A 27,948-nucleotide genomic window follows, 5' to 3' on the forward strand; every position below is an offset into this window, starting at 1 on the left:
AAATAAGCCTTGTTCTAAACATAAACCTCACCAGATTGCAATAATAACATGAGCGGATGTATCTTCTTCTTTTTTTTTTTTTTTTAATTATTTTGATAACTACTTCTTTTGCCCTCCCCTGTGTATTTTTTGAGCCTGAGACAAAAAAAAAAAAAAAAAAATACTGATAAAATGAATGATATATAGATATATTATTCCTGCCCCTCCCCCCCCAAAAAACTGGTTGCTGTTGAGTCAATTCCAACTCAGAGTGACCCTATAGGACAGAGGAGAACTGCCCCATAGGGTTTTCAAGGAGCAGCTGGAGGATTTGAACTGCCAACCTTTTGATGAGCAGCCAAGCTCTTAACCACTGCAAGGTGCACATAAAATACCATTCTAACTAAAAAAGCCACCCTCATTAGCCAGTCATAATGTATCCATTTTTAACATTAGAGATTCATTCCTTTGGTTTAAAAAGTACTATGTTAAACCACTCATATTTTAGTATGAATCAAATTACCTAAATGTTGAAAAATATACATTCTTCATCCTATGTTTTTAGAGTACCCATAGTTTATGACACCCTGGACTGTATTAAAAGGTATACATATAAAGCTTAGACTAGAAAAGGAGAGATCTTCATAAAGGATACATGATTCCCTCTAAAGTGTCTCTGAATATGGGAACAGGACAGGTTTATCTCCATGTTGTAAGATCAAAGGTTAAGTAGCATGTCCAAATCATTCAACAAGTAAGTAGTAGAGCTAAGAGTTGAGCCAAAGTCCAATTTCAAAATACTAGATTCTTTGCACTATACTGTATTGCTTGAAGGAATAGAAATAAGAGATTAAAGAGATGTTCCGCTTTCTAGAACTGTCCAGCAGACTTTTTGGTTAATAGCCCCAATTTTCGTGTAATAATGCTTAAATTCATTTCCTGTGGCTACTGTAAAAAAAAATACCACAAACTGCATGGCTTGAAACAATAGATATTTATCTTCTTGTATTTCTGGAGGCCAAATGTCTGAAATTAATGTGTTGATAGGGCCATACTCCCTCTGGAGGCTCTAGGGGATAATCCTTTCCTTACCTCTTCCAGCTTTTGGCAGCTTTCAGCATTCTTTGGCTTGTGGACTGTTCTTTCCCTTGGCTCCATCTCCATGTTGCCTTCTGCTCTGTGTGTCTGTGTTATCAACTTTTGCATCTCTCTTGTAAGGACACTTGTGATGGCATTTAAAACCCACAGGATCATTCAGCATAATCTACTCACTTTTAATTCCTTAATTTAATTTCATCTGCAAAAACCCTTTTTCCAAATAAAGTAACACCATTTCCAGGTGTTAGGACTTGATATCTTTAGGTAGCCATTATTTGACTTTCTACCGTATTGAATTTGGTGGAATCTAAAAGGAGCCCTGATGGTGCAACTGTAAAGCGATGGGCTGCTAACCAAGAGGTTGGCAGTTCAAACCCACACAGTGGGTCCTCAGGAGAAAGACCTGGTGATCTTCCCTCATAAACATTACGGCCTAGAAAACCCTATGGGGCTATTCTACTCTGTCACATGGGATTACCATGACTCAACAACACCTAAAGACAACATTTTTCACTTACACACTAGTTGCTGTCAAATCGACTCTGACTCATGGTGACCCCATATGTGTGGGAATAGAACTGTCCCCTGCAAAATTTTCAATGGCTGGTTTTTCAGTACTAGGTCACCAGGTCTCTTTTCCGAGGCATCTCTGGGTGAACTCAAACCTCCAACCTTTTGTTTAGCAGAAGAGCGCATTAACCATCTTACCAGCTGGGAACTCCTTGTTCACATATAAGAGAACTAAATCTGGTGGTAGTTCAATTATCAATCTATCTTTGTTTCCTTGGGAAAAAAGCACAGAATACTCCTCTTTATTCCTTTTCCTTACTTCACCCCAATCCTGCCCACTCCCTTTTATCTCCCACCTCACTCTCATCCCAGGCTAAATTGGGCTATTTTGGAAGGTGAGGCAGCCTGCTGCTTCATTCCAGTGGTTGACTAGCTCCTTATACCGTTTCCTGAGTACAGGTGAGCCACATGTGAGTCATAGTAATTCTGCCCTTATACCCAATATACTACTAGGGACATTGTCATGGGTTCTGTACTTTGGAAGACCCCACTCTGACCATACCTCTGCCATGCCCCTCTCCACAAGACAAAGAGTCTGTAAAGCCAAGAAGAAATGCCTGCCTAATGTTCATGTTTCCCCCACCCCCGATTCCATTATACACTACATTCCAGGGAACTGCAATCTTGAACTTCCCTTCCCAAAGGGCATTAAGCCTGCTTTCAAGGCCAGCCTAAAGCCTCTTCCCCAAGTCCTTCCTCCCAAAGGTGGGCTGCACTGTCAGTGTACACACTTCTAGGCCTGAGAGATGCTCAAAAGGAAGCTATCTAAAACTATGTGGATTAACTTGGATGGTGTGATGGTTAATTTTATGGGTCAATTTGGCTAGGCTATGGTTCCCAGTTGTTTGGTCAAACACTAGTCTATTTGCCGTCATGAAATAGGTACATGTGATTAAATCAGTTGGCCTTGGGTAAAGCAGATTACCTTTCATAATGTAACACAATATAATATAATCAATCGCTCAGATGAGGTCATGCAAGTATAAGGTGGATCCTAAACCTGATCACTTCTGAGTTATAAAAAGACCAGAATAGAAACAGAAACACATACATGATGAGAGATAGAGGCCAGGTTAGGACTATCTACAAACCAAGAAAAGCCAAGGAACCAAGAAATGGCCAGAGCTACTAAGAAGGAAATCAACACAATTTGGACTTTTAGCCTCCATAACCGTGAGAAAATAAATTTCTGTTATTTAAAGCCACCCACTGTGGTAATTCTGTCATGGCAGCACTAGGAAACTAAGACAGATAGAGAGACCAAAAGTCTACACACATGCCCTCCAGGCCAGAGTTGGGTGTGGGAAGAGAAGGTGGGGATCCTGTGGGCTGTGAATCTCCATTCACTCTTTGACTCGAGGCCCTGTAGATGTTAGAAATGGACTTGGCCATGAGAATAGGGATGAAAGAGAAGACAGGCATGGCAATGTCCTGCTCTTTGCTTTCTTCATAACATGGTAGGTGAGAAAAGAATACCAGACAATTGAGATTAACCAAGTAACTGCTCTGCTGATTTAGATTTAATTTCTAGTAGATGCTAAAAGAATAAAATACTTGCTTTAATATATATCAACAAACTTAATAATGCTCACACTTTCTGACTCAGTAATTTTATTTCTTGGAATTTAGTCCATGAAACTATTTCAAAATACAGAAAAGGCTTTATATACACATTTTCATCAGAAAAGTTTTCCCCTTCTCCCTCAAGAAGATAAAAAGAGGAACATCCCAAATGCCCAGTAATAGCACATTTCTAAATAAACTATGGTATATTGAAATCAACATACAGGACTTTACCAAAAATAGTTTATAAATCATTTTAATAACATAGATAATTTTTATAATGTTGAATGAAACGTAGGATATAAAGTTATAACTCAAAGATTGTTTCAACTATGTAAAAAAAAAAAAACCTAGATAAAAAAATGACTTCAAACCTATAGCTAAAATGTTAATTGCCTACAGAAAGTGGGGTTATGGATTTTTTTTTAATAATTTTTATTGTGCTTTAAGTGAAAGTTTACAAATCAAGTCAGTCTGTCACACAAAAACTTATATATGCCTTACTACATACTCCCAATTACTCTCCCCCTAATGAGACAGCCCGCTCCCTCCTTCCAGTCTCTCTTTTCGTGACCATTTTGCCAGCTTCTAACCCCTTCTACCCTCCCTTCTCCCCTCCAGACAGGAGATGCCAACATAGTCTCTATTGTCCACCTGATGCAAGTAGCTCACTCTTCGTCAGCATCCCTCTCCAACCCATTGTCCAGTCCAATCCATGTCTGAAGAGTTGGCTTCGGGAATGGTTCCTGTCCTAGGTCTACAGAAGGTTTGGGGACCATGACTGCCGGGGCCCTTCTAGCCTCAGTCAGACCATTAGGTCTGGTCTTTTTGTGAGAATTTGGGGTCTGCATCCCACAGTTCTGCTCCCTCAGGGATTCTGTGTTGTGTTCCCTGTCAGGGCAGTCATTGGTTGTAGCCGGGCACCATCTAGTTCTTCTGGTCTCAGGACGATGTAGTCTCTAGTTCATGTGTCCCATTCTGTCTCTTGGGGTCATAATTACCTTGTGTCCTTGGTGTTCTTCATTCTTCTTTGACCCAGGTGGGTTGAGACTCATTGATGCATCTTAGATGGCCACTTGCTAAGTGTTTAAGACCCCAGATGCCACACTTCAAAGTGGGATGCAGAATGTTTTCTTAATAGATTTTATTTTGCTAATTGACTTAAGATGTCCCCTGAAATCATGGTCCCCAAACCCCTGCCCCTGCTTCGCTGACCTTCAAAGCATTCAGTTTATTCAGGAAACTTCTTTGCTTTTGGTTTAGTCCAGTTGTACTGACCTCCCCTGTATTGAGTGTTGTCCTTCCTGTCACCTAAAGTAGTTCTTATCTACTATTAGTAAATGCCCCTCTCCCACCCCCCCCCCCCCGCCTCTCGTAACCACAAAAGAATGTGTTCTCAGTTGAAACTATTTCTCAAGATCTTATAACAGTGATCTTATACAATATTTGTCCTTTGGCAACTAATTTTTACTCAGCACAATGCCTTCCATATTCCTCCATGTTATGAAATGTTTCACAGATTCCTCACTGTTTTTTATCGATGCATAGGATTTCATTGTGTGAATATACCATAATTTATTTATCCATTCATCCATTGATGGGAACCTTGGTTGCTTCCATCTTTTTGCTATTGTAAATAGTGCTCCAATAAACATGGGCTTGCATATATCTGTGCATGTAAAGGCTCTTATATCTCTAGGATATATTCCGAGGAGTGGGATTGCTGGGTCATATGGTAATTCTATTTCTAGCTTTTTAAGGAAACGCCAAATTGATTTCCAAAGTGGCTGTACCATTTGACATTCCCACCAGCAGTGTATAAGTGTTGCAATCTCTTCACAGCCTCTTCAACATTTGTATTTTGTGTTCTTTGTATTGATGCCAGCCTTGTTGGAGTGAGATGGAATCTCATTGTAGCTTTGATTTGCATTTCTCTAATGGCTAATGATTGAGAGCATTTCCTCATGTGTCTGTTACCTGCCTGAATGCCTTCTTTAGTGAAGTGCCTGTTCATATCCTTTGCCCAATTTTTAATTGTGTTGTTTGTCTTTTTGTGGTTGAGTTTTAGCAGAATCATGTAGATTTTAGAGATCAGGCGCTGGTTGGAGATGTCGTAGCTGAAAATTTTTTCCCAGTCTGTAGGTGGTCTTTTTACTGTTTTAGTGAAGTCTTTAGATGAGCACAGGTGTTTGATTTTCAGGAGCTCCCAGTTATCTGGTTTCTCTTTGGCATTTTTAGTAATGCTTTGTATTCTGTTTATGCCTTGTATTAGGGCTCCTAACGTTGCCCCTGTTTTTTCTTCCATGATGTTTATCATTTTAGACTTTATGTTTAGGTCTTTGATCCATTTGGAGTTAGTTTTTGTGCATGGCGTGAGGTATGGGTCCTGTTTCATTTTTTTGCAGATGGATATCCATTTATGCCAGCACCATTTGTTAAAAAGGCTATCTTTTCCGCAATTAACTGACACTGGGCCTTTGTCAAATATCAGCAGCTCATATGTGGATGGCTTTATATCTGGATTCTCAATTCTGTTCCGTTGGTCTATGTGTCTGTTGTTGTACCAGTACCAGGCTGTTTTGACTACTGTGGCTATATAATACGTTCTAAAATCAGGTAGAGTGAGGCCTCCCATTTCGTTCTTCTTTTTCACTAATGCTTTACTTATCCAGAGCTTCTTTCCCTTCCATATGAAGTTGGTGACTTGTTTCTCCATCACATTAAAAAATGTCATTGGAATTTAGATCGGAAGTGCATTGTATATATAGATGGCTTTTGGTAGAATAGGCATTTTTACAATGTTAAGTCTTCCTATCCATGAGCTAGGTATGTTTTTCCACTTATGTAGGTCCCTTTTGGTTTTTCCAGTAGTACCTTGTAGCTTTCTTTGTATAGGTCTTTTACATCTTTGGTAAGATTTATTCCTAAGTATATTATCTTCTTGGGGGCTACTGTGAATGGTATTGATTTGGTGATTTCATCTTCAATTTTTTTGTTGTTGATGTAGAGGAAGCCAACTGATTTTTGTATGTTTATCTTGTGACCTGATACTGCTGAACTGTTCTATTAGTTTCAGTAGTTTTCTGGAGGATTCCTTAGGGTTTTCTGTGTATAAGATCCTGACATCTGCAAATAGAAATAACTTTACTTCTTCCTTGCCAATCTGGATGCACTTTATTTCTTCATCTAGCCTAATTGCTCTGGCTAGGATCTCCAGCACAATGTTGAATAAGAGTGGTGATAAAGGGAACCGTTGTCTGGTTCCCGTTCTCAAGGTTAAATGCTTTCAGGCTCTCTCCATTTAGAATGATGTTGGCTGTTGGCTTTGTATAAATGCCTTTTATTATGTTGAGGACTTTTCCTTCTATTCCTATTTTGCTGAGAGTTTTTATCATGAATGGTTGTTGGACTCTGTCAAATGCCTTTTCTGCATCAATTGATAAGATCACGTGGTTTTTTCTTTTGTTTTACTTATATGGTGAATTACATTAATTGTTTTTCTAATATTGAACCAACCTTGCATAAAAAAAAAGATCACGTGGATTTTCTTTTGTTTTACTTATACGGTGAATTACATTAATTGTTTTTCTAATATTGAACCAACCTTGCATACCTGATATAAATCCTACTTGGTCATGGGGGATTATTTTTTTGATATGTTGTTGAGTTCTATTGGCTAGAATTTTGTTGAGGATTTTTGCATCTATGTTCATGAGGGATATAGGTCTCTAATTTTCTTTTTTGTGTGCTGTCTTTACCTGGTTTTGGTATCAGGGTTATGCTGGCTTCATAGAATGAGTCAGGTAGTATTGCATCCTTTTCTATGCTTTGAAATACCTTCAGTAGTAGTGATGTTAACTCTTCTCTGAAAGTTTGGTAGAACTCTGCAGTGAAGCTGTCCGGGCCAGGGCTTTTTTTTTTTTTTTTTTTTTTGGTGGAGGGGGGGAGTTTTTTGATTACCTTTTCAATCCCTTTTTTTCTTATGGGTCTATTTAGTTATTCCACTTCTGTTTGTGTTAGTTTAGGTAGGTAATGTGTTTTTTTGGATTTTTTTTTTTTACTATACTTTATAATTTAACTAACAAATTGTGTACAATAGCATACATTGCTTTTGCAGGCAGAAAACAACAACAAAAAAAATCAACAAAAAAAATTAAAGAATAAAACAGTGATGCCAGTGACACATGGCAAATTGCACACATGTTTATTAGTTCCTTTCTAAAACCCCACTAGGTGATAAAACAAGAAAATAGTGTAAAAGAACTATTTGCCATTGAGTCGATCCCAACTCATGGTGACCCTACGTGTGCATAGATCTGCTCTATGGGGTTTTCAAGGCTGTGACCTTTCAAAAGCAGATCACCAGACTTTTCTTCCAAGGCACATCTGGGTTAGCAATCAAGAGTTTAACCATTTGCGCTAGCCAGGGACTGCACACTAGATGATAGTAGAGAGATTTTTGAGGGCATAAAAATGCAAAGAAAAAGAGAACAGGATAGGAGACAACAGCAAAATAACTTTGGAAACTGGAAAACTGCTGGAGAAGAGAAGACTTGATTAAGAAGACCTGAGAAAGGTGATCTTACTACCAGCAAGGGGGAAGCTGGACTGACCCACAGAAAAAAAGGAATTGGAGGCAGCCTGTAATCTGAAAGTGGGAACACAAATGCGATATAAAAACAAAGAAATCAGTAGAAAAGCTGTACAAAAGGCACTTAGAATCCCAGATGTCTCTCCCACCTCAACAGAAGTCAGAGGTTTACTATGAAAAGACTGAACTAAAGATTATTAGCTCAGTACACAGACAGAGCTGAGGGTCAGCATGTTATATTGAAAATATGGGCATTAAGTAAGTGGTGAGACCCCTGATCTCTTCCTCACAATGCTGGTAGAAAGGCTTATACACCTTTTAGACAGGAAACTGACCAAACCAAGGAAAAAAAAAACTTACATATACTTAGCAGATAGTCATTGCTCAATAAACCATTCACACATTGATAAGACTTTCCCATGTATGCATAGTGTTTGACTACTTTTTATTGCCTCATTTTAAAAATGAGTGAAAGCCAAAGATTACAAGTAATTTAAGGAAAGCCCCTGACATGAAAGAGAGGAACAAAAATGCCCAAACAAGAAAAAGTAACTCAAGGGAAACAGAAACATCAAAATGACCAGATAAAAACTTTGCTTAAACTATAATTGAAACCCTCAGAGAGGCAAGGTAATACGCTTAATCCATAAAATAAGAACAGAAGTATAAGTAGTAGAAATATATAAACAAAAGAACACTGAGAGGAAAACTTTAAAAATAACATGACAGCGAAAATAAAAAGCTCAAGAAAAGGTTTAGAAGCAATGTTAACCACCGCCAGGAGAGCAAAAAACCAAACCAAACCCATTGCTATTGAGTTGATCCTGACTCAGCAACCCTATAGGGCAGATTAGAACTGCCCATAGAGTTTTCAAGGAGCTCCTGGTAGATCCAAACTGCCGACCTTTTGTTAGCAGCCATAGCACTTAGCCACTATGCTACCGAGGTTTACAACCAGCAAAGAGTTAGAGCTAATTAATCCTCAAACCTAACTTTGAGTTCAAGACCAGCACTCCAGTCCCTGTTTCTCAACAATGTTGCTCCTAATGTATGTATTCTCATGGATGGCGTCTAGATTTGAAGAATTCATCTGTGGCATTTTGAACCTCTCTTAGACCTGTTAGTTACATCAAAGCGAGCCCTTTACCTTCATGAGCAATGAAACTTATTCTCAGATTCTGCCATTTATCTGAAAGGAGAATAGGTTTTCCCTGCCCCCGGTTTTCCCCCTCCTTCACAAATGCATTTTATGTGATAATTGGATAATATCAATTACTCACTGGGTGATTTCCTTTCTTTTTCCAGTAGGCGCACACAAAATTGACTCTTATAGCTTTTGGGAAAGAGTAACTGGAATGATGAAGAGGTATTGACATGCTCCAAGAGGCAAATCACAGCTCCAGCAGTAACTTCTGCTAATCCTCAGACTGGCAGCCCCACCCTGAAACACTCTGTGCTCAGCCCTCCAATATAGCTGAGATCATTAATTACCCACTTTTTTTTCAGCACATTCATGCTGTAGCTGCAGATGCTGACAACACAGGCCTGACTCCTTTTATGTGATTTTTTGAAACTTTCACAGCAGCCAAAGCTCAGATTTAATCATTTGATTCTGAGCACTTTCCATACCAAATTATAATAGTATTTAAGTACAGTATGACAGATCTGGAACTATGATACCACTGTGGATCAGTAGCATTCTCACAGCCAGGGGTGCAGCTTTGTGAAAAATTAAAGACCTGGTTCTATAAAGCTTTTAAACTTTTCATTTGGCTGTGCTGAAAGCATTAATTGCCTTTGTTGTTATTCTCTGAGATACACTGGGGTTCTAGAAAGACCAAATATACAATAATTGGAGTGGCTTCTAGTTCATTGAATTAGGAGAGCCATTAAGCAAAATATACCAAACCAACCCATTGCCATCAAGTTGATTCTGACTCATTACAATCCTATCGAACTGAGTAGAACTGCCCCCCAGAAGGTTTCCAAGGCTGTAATCTTTACAGAAGCAGACTGCTACATCTTTCTCCCACAGATCACCTGGTGGGTTAGAACTGCCAACCTTTCGGGAAGAAGCTGAGGGCTTAACCATGGCTCCTTAAGCAAAACATAAGGGGATTAAAATGATGTGATTTTAAAAGGCAGGGCAAGTGTATCCTACTGTAAGAAACTTCAACACCTGAACCCATAAAAAAAAAGTGCTAAAGGAAGTCATTTACACCACTAAGATATTTAATCAATGAGAATTTCCTGAAACGAAAGAAATCCTTTAATTTGCCTTAGGCACACCCACACATTAACATTATGAACTACATTCTTTGGCATTCACAAGTTTGCTTTCATAAGTTACTATTTTTACCTGATAGAGTTCACAAAATAATTTTGCTTACAGTATCTCATTAAAAACCTTTTGCCTTTAAGTCAACACCAACTCACAGTGACCCGCAGGTGTGTCAGAGTAGAACTGGGCTCTGTAGGGTTTTCAACGGCTGATTTTTGGGGAGTAGATCCTCAGGTCTTTCTTCCAGTGATCCTCTGGGTGAACTCAAACCTCCAACCTTTCAGTTAGCAACCAAGTGTGGTAACCATTTTCACCACCCAGAGACCCCCATTATCTTGTTGGGTCCCTTTTACAGCCCTGTGAAATATTACAGCTTTTGTCCCCAATTTATAGATGGTGAAATGACTCGCTATAAAGAGTGAAAGCAGATTTTCTTCAAATAAATGTGTGCCCCCTGCATATACCAGTGCTTCTAGCAGTGCCTGAATGCTAAAAGGAGCTCAATAAATGTTTCTAGCAAAAACATAAGCCTGAAGAAAATGCCCACAGTCAAAGTTATACCTTATGTGACGAATTCCAACTAAGAACATTTGCAAGAGTAACACATAAGGTGAAAAGCTAATGCAGCAGGGCTGCTGAATCTCTAGCTTCCTGGAGGAGCCAAAAGGTCTTTTGACTCATCCTCCAGACCCACATTATCCATCAGATGAAATGTCAGTCTAGCTTGCTTTGTCTTTACAATAACTCCAATCCAGAAATCAGCAAGAAAAATAAATAAGGTAAAATCTAACTAACATTGGGCTAATTGGTAGATTAAAAAAACACTCATTGCCATTGAATAGATTCCAAATTGTGGCGACCCAATGTGACAGAGTAGAACTGCCCCATAGAGTTGCCAAGGAGTGGCTGCTGGATTCGAACTGCCGACTTTTTTGTTAGCAGCCAAACACTTAACCACTACGCCACCAGGGCTCCAATTTGTGGATGGCCAGCCTGAATTAGTAGAATTCAAATGACCGGAAGCTATTAAAGAAATGAACTTAATACTACTATTTTGAATTGAACAAAGCAACTCAAAGAATGCCAACAAAATGACCTAAGTGGGGAAAAAAGCAATAATTATTATTAGCAAATAAAGTGTTCCTTACAACAGTTGGCTTTGTGTACATAGTTCTGTGACAGTGGTGGCCACATTGGTAATTATCTGTCTCCATGTGTAACCATCTCCACTCCCCCATCCCCAGGGTTGGGTCAGGATCTTATTCATCTTTGTATTGCCAGAGCCTGTCTGGGACATGTATTGTAGGGACTCAATAAATGTTTCATGAGCAAGTTAATGAATGAATAAATAAACTGCCACTGAATGATTGTTGGATGCATCTTGGCACAGAAAAGGGACTGGCTGTACACTGAGAAAAGTTTGGGTTCGCTTTCCGGCACAGCTAAATAAGAGTTTTGTGATTTTAAGTTTCTCCTCCTGTCTGAGACTCTGCTGTCACAACTGTAAAACGAAGGTACTGGTGAGTCATAATGCCTTCCTGGAGTCCCTAGATGGTACAAATGGTTAACAGTCTCTGCTGCTAACAGAAAGGCTGGAGGTTTGAGTCCACCGAGAGGTGCCTCAGAAGAAAGGCCTGGTGATCTGCTTCCAAAAAATCAGCCGCTGAAATCCCTGTGGAGCACAGTTCTACTCTGACACACATGGGGGCCGCCATGAGCCAGAGTCGACTCGCTGGCAACTGGTAATGCCTCCTTTATAGGTTGCACTGACAAAGAAATGAGAGCAAACGTGCAAAGGAGCCAGCACATTCAATTAATGGAAGGTAAAGTGATTAAGCATTCTGTTTTCCCTGACACCTTGCATATACTGTCAATTTACTTTAACCTTGAAAAAAAAAATTCTCCAGGCACACTAAGCTTCAAATCTCACAGCCCTGAATTATGAAGTCCTGAAATAGTAGAATTCAACTAAATTCACTGTCCTCTTTCAATAAGCAAGATACAGATTGATTAATGAAGAGTACATACCAGATAACACTAATTACCATAACAAAATGAATAGCGCATATAAGTTTCCATCCATTAAAACTTCTCTGTGAAGAAGGCCTTGTCACTTTAAATACTACTTTTACTGAGTGCGAATATTCACTGACTGCTTTTAAAATTAATAAGTCTGACCTAGTCATTTGTTGGAATTTGAATTCTGGGTAAAATTGATAACAGCAAGTTCTACATAGAAGCATGGTTCATGATAACTTGGAAACCAAGATTAAGGCCAAAAACGATTGAAATAACTGATAGCAAAGTATGTGCATAAACTCTGCGGGAATTCCCTATCTCCATTATTGCAGAGGATAAAAATCTGGCCTGGTGTGATTTCTAACTCCCTGCAAGAATTTTGACAATGCAAATGTCATGGTGAAAAATTTGCCAGTTGCTTTAGGGAAAGGTAAGTTGTCCAAATCACCAGAAAATGTTTTGACATTTCAGTGACCTTTCCATTCTATTTTACAAAAGAAACTCCAATTAAGTTTGAGGCTTTCATCTCACTTACTATACTGACCTTGGAACTGAAGGCTGGGAACAAGTTGAATGCCGCTGCCGCTCTTGCCCTGGGAGCAGGGCTGAGCACTCAGCAAGAGTGCTCTAAACCGCCTCCCAAGAAGATCGGAGCTGATGAAAATTGCTGCTTTTCATGAAGTTCATCACATTTCCCCACAGCCCTGGTTTTTTCTTGGCTGTGGCCCAACACAGATGCTCATTTGTGCTGGCAGTACACAGGGAAAGCCTAATGTTGGAAGGTCCTGGTCCTGACTGACACTGATTTCCTATGTAACCTTGCAAAAGCCTCTTCATCCCTCAGGAGCTTCGTTTTCTTATCTGTTAAATAAGGGGTTGCAGTAGGTGATTTCCAAGTCCTCTTTGAATGCTAATATTCCATGTTGTGTGTATTTGTGGTCAGGAGGGAAGAAAGGAGAAGGCAGGGTATGTGTGAATGAACGTGATTCCCCCAATGCAGCGAACCATTCCTTACTTCCAGCGGAATGGAACAATTGAAGTTTTCTGAGGCTGGGCATGGCAGACTGTTATTCAGCCCCACGTCCAGAAATGAGGCTGACTCCCGTAGACACACGGGTTCTTGGACTATCTAGACAAAGTTTGATATCCAGGATTATTTAAAGTCATACTAGACAAAAGACAACTCTATTTCCTGTGTAGTGTAAATTAGGACTCTTTTTTTTTTTTTTTCTTGCAGGTCAAACCAAAACCCAGTGCCCTCGAGTTGATTCCGACTCATAGCGACCCTATAGGACGGAGTAGAACTGCCCCATAGAGTTTCCAAGGAGCGCCTGGCAGATTTGAACTAGCAGAAATCAAAGTGGTTTGAGAAAAAAGGAGAAAATGTTACATGAATATATTCTAGATCCAGAAAGGGACTGAAACTGTGAACTCCTCAGGAATCCAGGCAATATTTGCTTACTTACCATCTCTTGTCTTTACTGATTTCTATGCATCTGTTTTCCCCTCTTCTTCTTCCTCCTCTTCCTTCTCTTTCTTCTCTGTCTAGCTTTCCCTCTCTCTCTCTCTCTCTCCCCTTCTCTCCCTCATTTCTTCCCTCTTTTCCTCTCCAAATAGGATTTCCCTGCTCTCCAACCACATTAAGAAATATGGACCACCACTGCTGACTTTAGATGTTACAGTTCTACTCATATATAAAGAACTGTCCATCCCAGAGTTGGTTCCAATTCCCAGGGCAGAGGAGCTGAATGGCCAGGAGTATATGCCTTGTCCAAACAACTGTGGAAAACAAACAAAAATAAATAACTAAACCGTGGCTGTCAGGGGCATGTGAGCAGAAAACAGTTTCCAAGAATGATGGAATGACAACCCAGAATATAAAATTTCAACTGTAAGACCTAATATTGTTAAGTTCTCCTTAGGTATAAAGCAAACTGGAGTCACTGAATTCTACCTGCTCATTTGAAATTGATTACATGAATGTTCAAGTTCATTAAAGTTCATAATGTAGCTAATATTCAAAGTATTTTTTAAAATGCACAAAGTGGATATTATTATCTTAAGTAGCATTGTACGACTAAGCATAACCACATCAAAGATGGCAGGTCTTTAAACACCTTTCAAAATCGTGCTTGATTTAGTTGATGCCCCCTTGATTCACATAATTCTGCATGTTAGACTCCAGAGACAATTACCTCTGGACTTTCTTGAAATAACTCACTCTTAATCAATCTGAAACACTGTGCTTGAGTGCCCTAATAGGTTATGTTTATAGATTGTATTATGTAAAGATTTCACATTGATGTGAGGACACTGAGAGTGCCTTGAAGGAATTGCAGAAAGGAGAAAGAAATGATCAGAGATGTTTGAACACCTCTTTCCTCAGGTAGCATTAAATGAGTGATTGCTAACTCCTATGGAAGATTTAGTCCCTGGGTGGTGAAAATGATTAAGCTCTTGACTACTAGCTGAAAGGTTGGCATTCGAACTCTCCTAGAGGTGTCTCAGAAGACAGGCCTGGTCACAGCCTTGAAAACCCTAAGGAACAGTGCTGCTCTGCACACAGAGTCACCATGAGCTGGAATCAACTCCATGACAACTAACAACAACATAAGAGATTTACAGAGTCTTTTCTTTCTTAGCTATAAAGACCTATCAGTCTGTTTGCACACTTGTTCATTCAACTAGTAGTTATTTATTGTCTATTCTGAGCAGAAATAATCATTTGCCAGATTCTTTCTTCCACATATAACTGGATTCGTTATTTTTTTACCAAGAGAAAACTCTCCTGACCATACTCAACTAAGACACATTAAACATCCACCACAAATACTTTTTCACAGTATTATAGGTTTTCATTTTCCTGGATAAAAAAGTATATGTTGTAAAAAAAAAAAAAAAATTCACATGGTATAGAAGTAAAAAAAAAAAAAGCAGAAGGTAAAAATTGTCCATAATCCAATCCTTTCCTCTGTTAACAGTTTGCTTGCAATTCTGTCAGATTTTTCCTATGGATATACTGATACAAAGCATATATGTCTCTGTAATTCACAAACACATAACTGCACAGAAGATACACATACATATTGTCTTAGTTATCTAGTGCTCCTATGACAGAAATACCAGAAGTACATGGCTTTAACAAAGAGAAATTTATTCTCTCACAATGTAGGGGTACAGAAGTTTGAATTCAGGGTGCCAGTCCCAGGGGAAGGCTTTCTTTCTCTGTGGGCTGTGAGAGAAGGTCCTTGGCATCAATTTTCTCTGATCAAAGCATGTGCCCTGGGGCCAAAGGACATGCTATTGTCCTGGCTCTTATTTCTTGGTGGTATGAGGTCCCCATGTCTCTCTGCTTGCTTTTCTCTTTTACATCTCAAAAGAGATTGGTTTAGGACACAACCTAATCTTGTAGACTGAGTCCTGCCTCATTAACATAACTGCCTCTAATCCTGCCTCATTAACATCAGAGAGATAGGGTTTGCAACACAGAGAAATCACATCAGGTGACAAAATGGTGGACAAATCACACAATACCAGGAATCATGGCCTTGCCAAGTTGACACATGTTTTAGGGGGTTACAATTCAATCCATGGCACACATCTTTATAATAGAATCAAATGTGCATACTATTATACAACTACTTTTGATCACTTCTCTGTATATCATGAATAGTTGTTCTCATTCACGTCAGTCTTTTAAAAGGCTGCACAGTAATCCATTGCTTGGATATATCAAAAGTTATTCAAACAATCACCTATTAATACCCATTTTAGGTTATTCCATTTTTTTTTCTACGCAAACAATACTAATATGAACACTCTCGTGTATACGCTTTTGTGCACTTGAGTTAGTATTTCTAAAGGCCAAATCCTTAATCAAACTGCTGAATTAAGGGGTATGTACACATACCCTTTGCTGAAGATAATTCAAAAATGGTTGCAGCATTACATCAACAGAGAACTGTCAGAAACTCAAGCTGGATTCAGAAGAGGACGTGGAATGAGGGATATCATTGCTGATGTCAGATAGACCTTGGCTGAAAGCAGAGAACACCAGAAAAATGTTTACCTGTGTTTTACTGACTATGCAAAGGCATTCAATGTGTGGATCATAACAAATTATGTATAACATTGTGAAGAATGGAAATTCTAGAACACTTAATTGTGCTCATGAGGAACCTGTACATCAACTAAGAAGCAGCTCTTCAAACAGAACAAGAGGATACTGAGTGGTTTAAAATCAGAAAAGTGTGTGTCAGGAGTATATCCTTTCACCATACTTATTCAATCTGTATGCTGAGACAATAACTCTAGAAGCTGAACTACATGAAGAAGAACATGGCATCAGGATTGGAGAAGGATGAATTAACAATCTGCAGTATAGAGATGACACAACCTTGATTGCTGAAAGTGAAGAGGACTTAAAGTACTTACTAATGAAGATCAAAGACTACAACCTTCAGTATGAATTACATCTAAACATAAAGAAAACTAAAATCCTCACAACTGGCCCAATAAGCAACATCATGATAAATGCAGAAAAGATTGAAGTTGACAAGCATTTCATTTTACTTGGATCCACAATCAACAATCATGGAAGCAGCAGTCAAGAAATCATACAATGTATTACATTGGGCAAATCTTCTGCAAAAGACCTCTTTAAAGTGTTAAAAAGCAAAGATGTCACTTTAAGGACTAAGGTACTCCTGACCCAAGCCATGGTATCTTCAATTGCCTCATATGCATGTGAAGACTGGACAATGAATAAGGAAGACTGAAGAAGAATTGATGCCTTTGAATTATGGTGTTGGCCAAGAATACTGAATATACCATGGACTGCCAGAAGAACAGACAAATTTGTCTTGGCAGAAGTACAGCCAGAAAGCTCCTTAGAAGCAAGGATGGCGAGACTTTGTCTCAGGTACTTTGAACATGTTATCAGGAGGAACCAGACTCTGGAGAAGGACATCATGCTTGGTAAAGTAGACAGTCAGCAAAAAAGAAGAAGACTCTCAAAGAGATGGACTGACACAGTGGCTACAACAATGGGGTCAGACACAACAATGATCTTGAGGATGGTGCAGCAGCAGGCAGCATTTCGTTCTATTGTACACAGGGCCAAAATGAGTCATAACAGACTCCGAGGTACCTAACAACATTTATTATGTATTGAATTGTGTCCCCCCAAAAAATGTGTCAACTTGGCTAAACCACGGTTGTCCACCATTTTGTGATCTGCAGTGATTATCCCTTGTGTTGTAAATTGTAACCTCTATGATGTTAAGGAGGCGGGATTAGAATAAGTTACGTTAATGAAGCAAGACTCAGTCTACAAGATTAGGTTGTATTTTGAGTCAATCTCTTATGAGATATAAAAAAGAGAATTGAGCAGAGATGATGAGAACCTCCTACCAAGAAAAAAGAACCAGGAGCACAGCACAACCTTTGGACCTGGGATCCCTGCGCTTAGAAACTCCTAGATGCAGAAGATTTATGACAAGGACTTTCCCCCAGAGCCAACAGACAGAGAAAGGCTTCTCCTGGAGCTGACACCCTGAATTCGAACTTCTAGCCTCCTAAACTGTGACAGAATAAATTTGTTTGTTAAAGCCATCCACTTGTGGTATTTCTGTTACAGTAGAACCAGATAACTAAGACACAATTTAAGTGATATCTATGAAGTTGCTTTCCGTAAGCTTTTACCAGATTGTAAACTCAACTGGAGTTCAAGAGTATAAGATATTTCCCTATAGCCTGACCAGCAGTGGATGTCTAACAAATCATTACCACCTGTCCAGATAAAAAAGGATTATTACAATGCCTTAATTTGCATTTCTGGGCAAAACATACTTACTTATGTTTATTTTAATTTCTTTTTATTACGCTGCCTATTATTCTTTGCTCATTTTCTATTGGATTAACCTTTTTATATTGGTCTTAAAGTGCACTATATATCATGAATGTTAACCCCTCGTTCTCTGCATATATATTGCTTTTCATATAATCTTTCTTAGTTTTTATTTATTTTTCAGCTTGTTTGTGATTTGGAACTCGTACTTTTTTTTTACTTTTATACCTTATTATGTAATTAAATAATCCATTTTTTCCTTTATATGTTCTGATTTTCATGTCATACCTCCTCAACCAAAAGAATATAAAAATAGTTACTGATATTATATTTTAGTTATTTTATGATACTGGTTTTTATAATTAGGAAAATATGAACATTAGTTTAGTAAAGTAAATTATTTCTTTTTTAAAAAATGAGGAATGAAGTACTGATACATGCTACCACATGGATGAACCTTGAAAACATTATGTTATGGGAAAGAAATAAGATACAAAAAGCTACATATTTTATGATTCCATTTATATAAAATATCCAGAATAGGCAAATCCATAGAGACAGAAAGGAAATTAGTGGTTTCCAGGGCTGGGGATAGAGGAGACTGGGGAGTGACTGCTTAATGGTATGGAGTTTCTTCTTGGGGTGGTGAGAATGTTCTGGAATCAGTGCTGATGGTTACACAATATCCTGTATGTACTACAGTCTACTGAATTGTACAGCTTACAATTATCAAAAGGGCATTTTTTAAAATAATTTTTATTGTGCTTTAAGTGAAAGTTTACAAATCAAGTCAGTCTCTCACACAAAAACCCATATACACCTTGCTACACACTCCCAATTACTCTCCCCCTAATGAGACAGCCTGCTCTCTCCCTCCACTCTCTCCTTTCGTGTCCATTTCACCAGCTTCTAACCCCCTCCACCCTCTCATCTCCCCTCCAGGCAGGAGATGCCAACATAGTCTCAAGTGTCCACCTGATCCAAGAAGCTCACTCCCCACCAGCATCTCTCTCCAACCCATTGTCCAGTCCAACCCATGTCTGAAGAGTTGGCTTCAGGAATGGTTCCGTCCTGGGCCAGCAGAAGGTCTGGGGGCCATGACCACTGGGGTCCTTCCAGTTTCAGTCAGACCATTAAGTCTGGTCTTATGAGAATTTGGGGTCTGCATCCCACTGCTCACCTGCTCCCTCACGGGTTCTCTGTTGTGTCCTAAAAGGGCATTTTTTAATGTTATCTTAGTTTTACCTCAATAAATAAACAAGCAAACAAATAAATTTAACAGTCTTATGTTCCCAGTACCTTTCTTTCCAACAAAAGGTGGGGAAAAAATGTCCATCAATAGACCAATGGACAAACAAATTGTGGTATATACATACAGTGGAATATTATCTGGTCACAAGAAAGGATGAAGTACTGATACATACCACAAAATGGGTTGAACCTTGAAAACATTAAGTGAAAGAAGCCAGTCACAAAAGACCACAAGCTATATGATTCCACTCACATATTAAATTCCATAATAGGTAAACATATAGAATCAGAAAGTAGATTAGTGGTTGCTTAGGGATGGAGGCACTGGCGAAAAACAAGGCTCCAGGAATTGATGGAATATCAATTGAGATGTTTCAACAAACAGGTGCAGCACTGGAGGTGCTCACTCGTCTATGCCAAGAAATATGGAAGACTGCTTCCTGGCCAACTGACTGGAAGAGATCCATATTTATGTCTATTCCCAAGAAAGGTGATCCAACCGAATGTGGAAATTATAGAACAATATCATTAATATCACATGCAAGCAAAATTCTGCTGAAGATCATTCAAAAACAGCTACAGCAGTAGATCGATACAGAACTGCCAGAAATTCAGGCTGGATTCAGAAGAGGATGTGGGACCAGGAATATCATTGTTGATGTCAGATGGATCCTGGCTGAAAGCAGAGAATACCAGAAGGATGTTCACCTGTGTTTTATTGACTATGCAAAGGCATTCGACTGTGTGGATCATAACAAACTATGGATAACACTGCGAAGAATGGGAATTCCAGAACACTTAATCGTGCTCATGAGGAACCTTTACATAGATCAAGAGGCAGTTGTTCAGACAGAACAAGGGGATGCTGATTGGTTTAAAGTCAGGAAAGGTGTGAACCAGGGTTATATTCTTTCACCACACCTATTTAAACTGTATGCTGAACAAATAATACAAGAAGCTGGACTATAAGAAGAAGAACAGGCCATCAGGATTGGAGGAAGACTCATTAACAACCTGCATTATGCAGAAGACACGACCTTGCTTGCTCAAAGTGAAGAGGACTTGAAGCACTTACTAATGAAGATCAAAAACCACAGCCTTCAGTATGGATTACACCTCAAAATAAAGGAAACAAAAATCCTCACAACTGGACCAATGAGCAACATCATGACAGACGGAGAAAAGATTGAAGTTGTCAAGGATTTCATTTTGCTTGAATCCACAATCAACAGCCATGAAAGCAGCAGTCAAGAAATCAAAAGATGCATTGCATTGGGTAAATCTTCTGCAAAGGACCTCTTCAAAGTGTTGAAGAGCAAAGATGTCACCTTGAAGACTAAGGTGCACCTGACCCAAGCCATGGTATTTTCAATCACATCATATGCATGTGAAAGCTGGACAATGAACAAGAAAGACCGAAGAAGAGTTGACGCCTTTGAATTGTGGTGTTGGCAAAGAATATTGAATATACCATGGACTGCCAAAAGAATGAACAAATCTGTCTTGGAAGAAGCACAGCCAGAATGCTCCTTAGAGGCAAGGATGGCGAGACTGCGTCTTACATACTTTGGACATGTTGTCAGGAGGGATCAGTCTCTGGAGAAGAACATCATGCTTGGCAGAGTACAGGGTCAGCAGAAAAGAGGAAGACCCTCAAAGAGGTGGATTGACACAGTGGCTGCAACAATGAGCTCAAGCATAACAATGATTGTAAGGATGGCTCAGGACCGGGCAGTGTTTCGTTCTGTTGTACATAGGGTCGCTATGAGTCGGAACCGACTCGACGGCACCTAACAACAACAACAGGGATGGAGAAGGGAGGAGGGTAAGAAGACAAGGAGATAGGGGTGTGATAGCTAAAGGATATTGGTTTTCCTCTAGATGTGGTGAAAATGTTTAAATTTTCACTGGTGATGGTTGCACATATCTGTGAATGTACTAAAAACCATTGAAGGGTACATTTCCAACAGGTCAATTGTATAGTATTTGAATAATATAGCAATAAACAAAGTTGTTTAAAAAAAGAAAAAGGTGAATGGCTGGAGCCAACTGACAATAGAAATTTCTATAGGAACTTCTGTAGACATTTTAGAACCACCACTGCTCTGTATACCCCTATCTAAGTATGAATAATACGTGATTGCAGTTGTTCATGGTCTGCAGCAGGTGCAGATGCTAAGCGCCTGAGGGTGAACACTGCGTCTAGTCCATCTCTGTATCTCACAATGCCTCAGGAATATCTGGCAAACAGCGCATGAATCAATGGATTAATAATTGAGCAAAGAGATCCCTTGTCACGCTTACTTTTAAGGTGCATGCACATAGCAAGGGGAGAAATCAATCTTCTCTAAAGACACAGGCTTTGAAATTAGAAAGGTATGCATTCAACTCTAGATTCTGTGTGATCTTAAAAAATGTATTTGCTCTTTCCCTCAGTTTCTTTACCTTTCTTCTTTAGAAGGACTGATAGAAATATTGAATGAGGCGATCCAGGAAAGCACACGGCAGATGCTGAGCAAGGCTTAGTTTCTAGCCTCCTTGAATCCCACCCTCACTCACTGTGCCTCTTGGCTCACCCTCTGTATTTGCAGTGGCGAGAATAAGAGCTAAGAATAATGGAATATGAAAGGTGCTACATACCATTGATTTAAACTTTTTTCCACCATAACTGGTCATCTTAACTACTTTGTCCCTTTAGAGTCTTCTATAGGAATATTTCAAAGGACTTTACAAACAAGAATTATGATGCATAATTGATAACTGTAGTAGCTGATGCTTAAGGTTGAGTGATTTGTCAATTTCCTTGTGATCCTCATAAATCAACAGCCTATTGAGTTTTTTGCTGTGTTTCGTTTTGATTTGGTTTTTTGTTTAGTACTTTAGTAGTCTCTTTTTAAGAGCTGTTTATTCACACACACACACACACACACACACAAGAGCCTGATTCTTCACAAAGGCCCTTTCAAAAAGGATTGTTTGTGAGTGCTCTCAAAACCAAAATTACACGTGTAAGGGCAGAGAAGGACATGAACAAGGGGCTAAACTGTCAGATAACTTTTCTGCTTCTAACCTGGTATAATTTAGGGATCACTCTTGCATTGTATTAAATAGTTTATTTTTTCTCAGATTCCTGAAGCTTCAATCTTTAATGCATTAACATTGTGTGGGGATCACAGACCCAGGCATTATCCTTAGCTCTATTACTAGTCAGCTTTGGGACTGGGTTGAGGAAGTCAAAATCTCTGTGTTTTGGTGCATACCTTGTCTCTAAATTGATTGAACTGGGTAGTTCCTAGGGTCTATCCCAGCTCAAAGTTTCTGTAAGTCTTTAAATACAACTCCTAGGCCTCTGAGCAGGAAGCCCTGGTGGCACAGCGGTTAAGAGCTTGGCTACTAAGCCAAAAGGTCGGCAGTTCAAATCTACAAGTCACTCCTTTGAAACCCTATGGGACAGTTCTGCTCTGTCCTATAGGGTCTCTATGAGTCAGAATGGACTCGATAGCAATGGGTAGGCCTCTGAATGTTTAGGGATCAACTGCACTATTCATCAGTGGCATATGAGAAGTCAAAAATACAGTCTCTTCATGTTCCCCACTGCCTTCTTTCTGAGTGGAAGCAGCAGCAGGCAGCAAAGAAGACTGAATCATTATTTGTCCTTGACACTGGCAAGGGCAAAGAAATCAGAGGTTGAGAGATATGGGTGAGATGCAGGAGGGACTAAACAAGGTTGAGAAGGAAGCTAGGAGGGAAGCTTACAGCCAAGATGCTGAGATACTTGAGAGGATGCAAGCTCCCAGACTGGCAGAAACCAAACACACACACTTTAGCTGTTGATGATTCTGTTTACCGATGCAATCTGAGGCTCTTTACTCTGATAAAATGCCAAATAATTGAATGGTATTTTTATGCAGGAGGCTTCAGTATAATGACATGGCTCCTTCTTCGAGTACATCAAAACCAAGAAGGCATGCATACAGCTGAAAAAAAAAAGTGAAAAATCAGAGAATAACAGCACTTAAAAAGGGATCTTTGAAATTGGAGGAAACCCTGGTGGCGTAGTGGTTAAGTGCTATGGCTGCTAACTAAAAGGTCAGCAGTTTGAATCCACCAGGTGCTCCTTGGAAACTCTACGGGACAGTTCAACTCTGTCCTATAGGGTTGTTATGAGTTGGAAATGACTCGACGGCAGTGGGTTTGGTTTGGTTTTTGGTTTGAAACTGGGTAATCTAACCTTTACTCATTAACCTTTATGTTCTTCCCACTTGATAGAGGATAAAAATGAGGATAAAGGAGACAGGTTAGTGATTTGCCCAAGGTCATTCAGCTTCTCTGCATCTGAGTTAGGTTAGGGTAAGCCATCTGATTCCTGGACCAAAGTTCATTATCCACTAAGGTATGGGTCATATTTGTGTATGTCTTTGAATTGTATTTGGCCACCCTTGGACTCAATTAGAATTAGAAAATCTGTGCCACTTCAAAATGTATATTTAGACTAGGCCAAACCCAGTGATCGTCCATTTGGTCTGAACTTATCCCAGAAAATCCAGGCTGAAAGATAGAAGGGCCCCAAGGACTCCCATGTATGAAATCTTCATTTGGTTCCATTGTCTTCTTGGATCTTTTGGTCAACAGCCTTCCACAAGTGCCTCTTGCATGTCAAGCCTTGCCTATGCAGTTTCTGACCCTATAGAGCAGTCCAGCTGGGAATCAGACATTCTTTTAGTTAGATTTTGCTATGATAATTTAAAAAATCAAAATCCTGAGGCTTACTCAACAATAAGCATTTATTTCTCAGTTATGGGGCCACAAGTTAGCTGGGACTTTGCTGGGCTCTGCCCTGTGAGCCTTTTCACTCTAGGACTCTGGCTGAAAGCAAATCCCCTATGTTCTTAACTTGTTCTCTCAGCAGACATCAAGAGCAAAAGGCTGACCTAAACCACACAGCATATTTAACTTGCTGCTTGGAAGGGCGTACATCATATCCACCACATTCTATTAGTCTAAGGAAGCCCAGAGAAAACTGGGACAAACTCTGTTGTTTTTTTCTCTCTCTCTTGCCTTCCAACACTTGGCCCCAGATTAGAGCTCAGTTGTGAAAGTGCCTGTCAGAGTGGGGTAAACAAATTCTGAGATTTCTGGTGAAAAGACTTAAAAAAAGAAAAAAAATTGTACCACCAAAGAACTAGAAAGAACCAGGGGGTCACAGAAAGAGAAGAACTTGGGAAACTGACTCCATAAAGTTGTTGGGGCATCTGGAACTCATCCCTGAGTTGCACATAACCCAAAGAGTTGCACATGCATGGATCTAATCCTAAATAGCAGAGAAAAAAGCTGAGAATTAATGCTCACTTGAGGAGCTTGTACACTAAAAGACTTTGAGAAACAGTCTTTTAGTGTGCGTGTTCTAAATGGTGATAGAGACCACCACTTAAGTCCCAAACTGGCCACTGGGTGGTACACATGTGAGACAGATCTGAATAGGGCTGAAAAGGCTTTAAAAACGGAAGGTCATTGAAACCACAGCCCACAGGCGGTTGGTCAGAATGTACATCCTGAACTTAACTGGGTTGATTGCCTGCTAAAACAAAAACATCAACATTCTCCTTTGGCTCTAAACAAGACCCAGCGTTTCATAACATGATATTCAAAATGTTCAGAATACAATCCAAATTTACTCAGTATATGAAGAACTGGGAAAACCTCAACTAACATGAGAAAGAAAAAAAAAAAGACAAATGTTGCTACCAAGGTGACACACATGTTGAAACTATCTGACAAAGGCTTTAAACAGATACCATAAAAATGCACCAATATGCATTTGTGAACACACTTGAAACAAATGGAGACCAAGAGAGTTACAGCAAGAAAGAAAAAAAATAAGATTAAAAGAAGAATCAAATGGAAATTTTAGAACTGAAAAAAATGCAATAATCAAAATTAAAAACTGACTGGATGGGTTCAGTGGCAAAATGGAGATGTTAGAAAAAAAAATCAATGAATTTGAAGATGGAGCAATAGAAATGATCTATCTAATCAAACAACACAAAGGAAAGGCTGTTCGTTTTGAAATGAACAGAGCCTCATGGATATGTGGTATTGTTGTTGTTAGGTGCCATCAAGTTGGTTCCGACTCATAGCGACCCTATGTACCACAGAACAAAACACTACCCGGTCCTGCAGCATGCTCACAATCGTTGTTATGCTTGAGCCCACTGTTGCATATAAGGGATATGTGGGACAATACCAAAAGCTCTAACATTAATGTCAGCAGAATCCCCGAATGAGAGGAGAAAGGGTGTAGTGCAGAAAAAACACTTGAAGACACAATGAATGAAAGTTTCCTAAATTTGATGAAGTACATAAATCTCAATAAGCCCCAAATAAAGTAACTATAAAAAAAAATTCAGCCCCAGACCCATCCTAATCAAACAACTAAAAACTAAAGAAAAAGAAAATTATCTTGAAAGCAACCAGAGAAAAATGATGCATTACATATATAAAAACAAGGATTTAAATTATTGTGGCTTTCTCATTAGAAAACACGGAGACCAGAAGAAAGGGGAACATTTCTGTGCTGAAAAAAAAAATCTGTCAACACAGAATTCTTGACAGTGTCTTTCAGAAATGAGTGTGAAATAAAGACATCCTTAGATGAGCAAAATGTAAGAGCATTTGTTGCCAGGAGACCTGCTTTAAAGGAATTCTATAAAAGGTCTAGAGAAACTAAAATTTATGACCGCACAAAAACCTATACATAAATGCTCAAAGCAGATTTATTTGGAAAAGCCCCAAACTGGAAACAACCCAGATTTTCTTCAGTGAATAAAGGGATAAACTATGTTACGCATATCATAGACTACAACTTGGCAATAAAAAGAAATAAAGTTCTGATACACACAACTTGCATATTCTCAGAGGTATTATGCTGAATGAAAGAAGCTAGTCTTAGAAGGTTACATACTGTATGATTCTATTTATATGACATTATCAAAAAGACAAAACTATAATGACTGAGAACAAATCAGTGGTTGGGGGTTAGGAGGGATAGGGTGTGACTACACTGTTAGGGCAAGAGAGGTTTTGGGGTGATGTACTGCTCTGTATTCTGATTGTGGTGGTGGTGACCTGAATGTAGACATGTGTTGAAATACATACAACTTTACACTCCCCAAAAAGAAAATTTAAATTAACTAAATGTTAATTTTAAAAATACTGGTGAAACACCTCTTACTGAGTCCTGTGAGAAATTTCATCCATTATTTAAGTGAATGTATTATAATGAATATACAATATAATAAGTATACAAATAATATCTTAATGATGAACATTTATTCATTTGTCCATTCCTTTATTCACTCACTCAACAAATACTTATTAATCACTTACTATTTTTTCAGACACTCTGCCTGGCACTGGAGTTACCAATAAATATGATAACTTCATATTGCTGAATGAAAGTACTTGGTTTGAAACATCTTCCAATGCAGGCTAAGGGTACAATGACAAAACACAATTTCTAGGAGCAATCTTACATGAGCTGAAATAATGCAATCCAGGCACTCAGCTATCCTTTGCTCTGACTTAAACCTAGGATGGATTTTAGAAAATGTAGAGGAATGAATGGATCACTGATATAAGTACTATTTCTCTCAGCTGAGCTTTTAATAAACAGTGAGTGGTAGAGAGTTTGAGATAATACTCCCTGCTAAGTAACTGGAGTGCAATATTCTATCTTTCCAGTTAAATCCAGAGCCACTTGCCTTCTGAGTCAGCCAAGCTGGGGGTGGAATTGTGTTTCTGTTACAAAAGTGGCAAAGTTTAATAAGTGTTCTAGCTCTAATAGAAACCCACTCCAGCACAGCCAGACAGGTTGAAAGAGGTACAAATGGGAAAATGTCATGAAAAATCATCATAAAGGGCTCTTAGAAAGTATAACCTTGAACCACATAGATCCTTAACACACCCTCCCACATTTACTGCATCAAACAACCAAAAACCAGCTCAAACTTTGGGGCGCTTCCCACTAAAAATGATTATTTAGGTTTTAAGATAGTTAATATGTAGCTGTTTCCAGGATTTAAAAGATTATTAGGTCACTCCTAGGTCATAAAAACAATGCAAACTGTTATAATAGCTAAAATATATTCAGTGCTCTGGAACTGTGCCTAAGACTCGCTTTATATCATCTCACTTAATCCTCACAACATCCCTATGAAGGAGATATTATCGTTATTCCCATTTCACAGATAGTTAAGCATTTTTCCAAAGCCACCGAGGTCATAATTGGCAGGTATTATATTTAGACTCTGGGCTTCCTGAATCCCAAATCTGTGTTCTTAACTACTACTGTTAACTCATCTTCCCTTGATATGTCAGCTCTGTTTAAGAAAATGTGTATCTTCCTCTTCTCTATGGATGAGGGTCATGCATCTAGGAGTGGTATTCAATCATTAGGTTACAACTTTAAAAAGAGGTTCAAGGCATAACTCTGGTTTATCCCACTGCAAATGTGTATAAGAGCCATCCAAAATCTTTACTAATAACCCTGCATTGATACATAGATAAGCATCAGTAACTGGATGGGAGCGGTCTGTAGGGAGATCATTCAATTACACCATAAACTATTCCTACCAACAAAAGTCTGGGTAAAACCTACAAAATAACCTTCTATTATTCCTAAAAGTTTTCTCCCAGGTGATAAAGTGTATGACTAAGAGGTTGATAGTAGAATAAATTATACTTAAATTT

This window comes from Elephas maximus, chromosome 14 (genome assembly GCF_024166365.1).
Source record: "Elephas maximus indicus isolate mEleMax1 chromosome 14, mEleMax1 primary haplotype, whole genome shotgun sequence".
NCBI lineage: Eukaryota > Metazoa > Chordata > Mammalia > Proboscidea > Elephantidae > Elephas > Elephas maximus.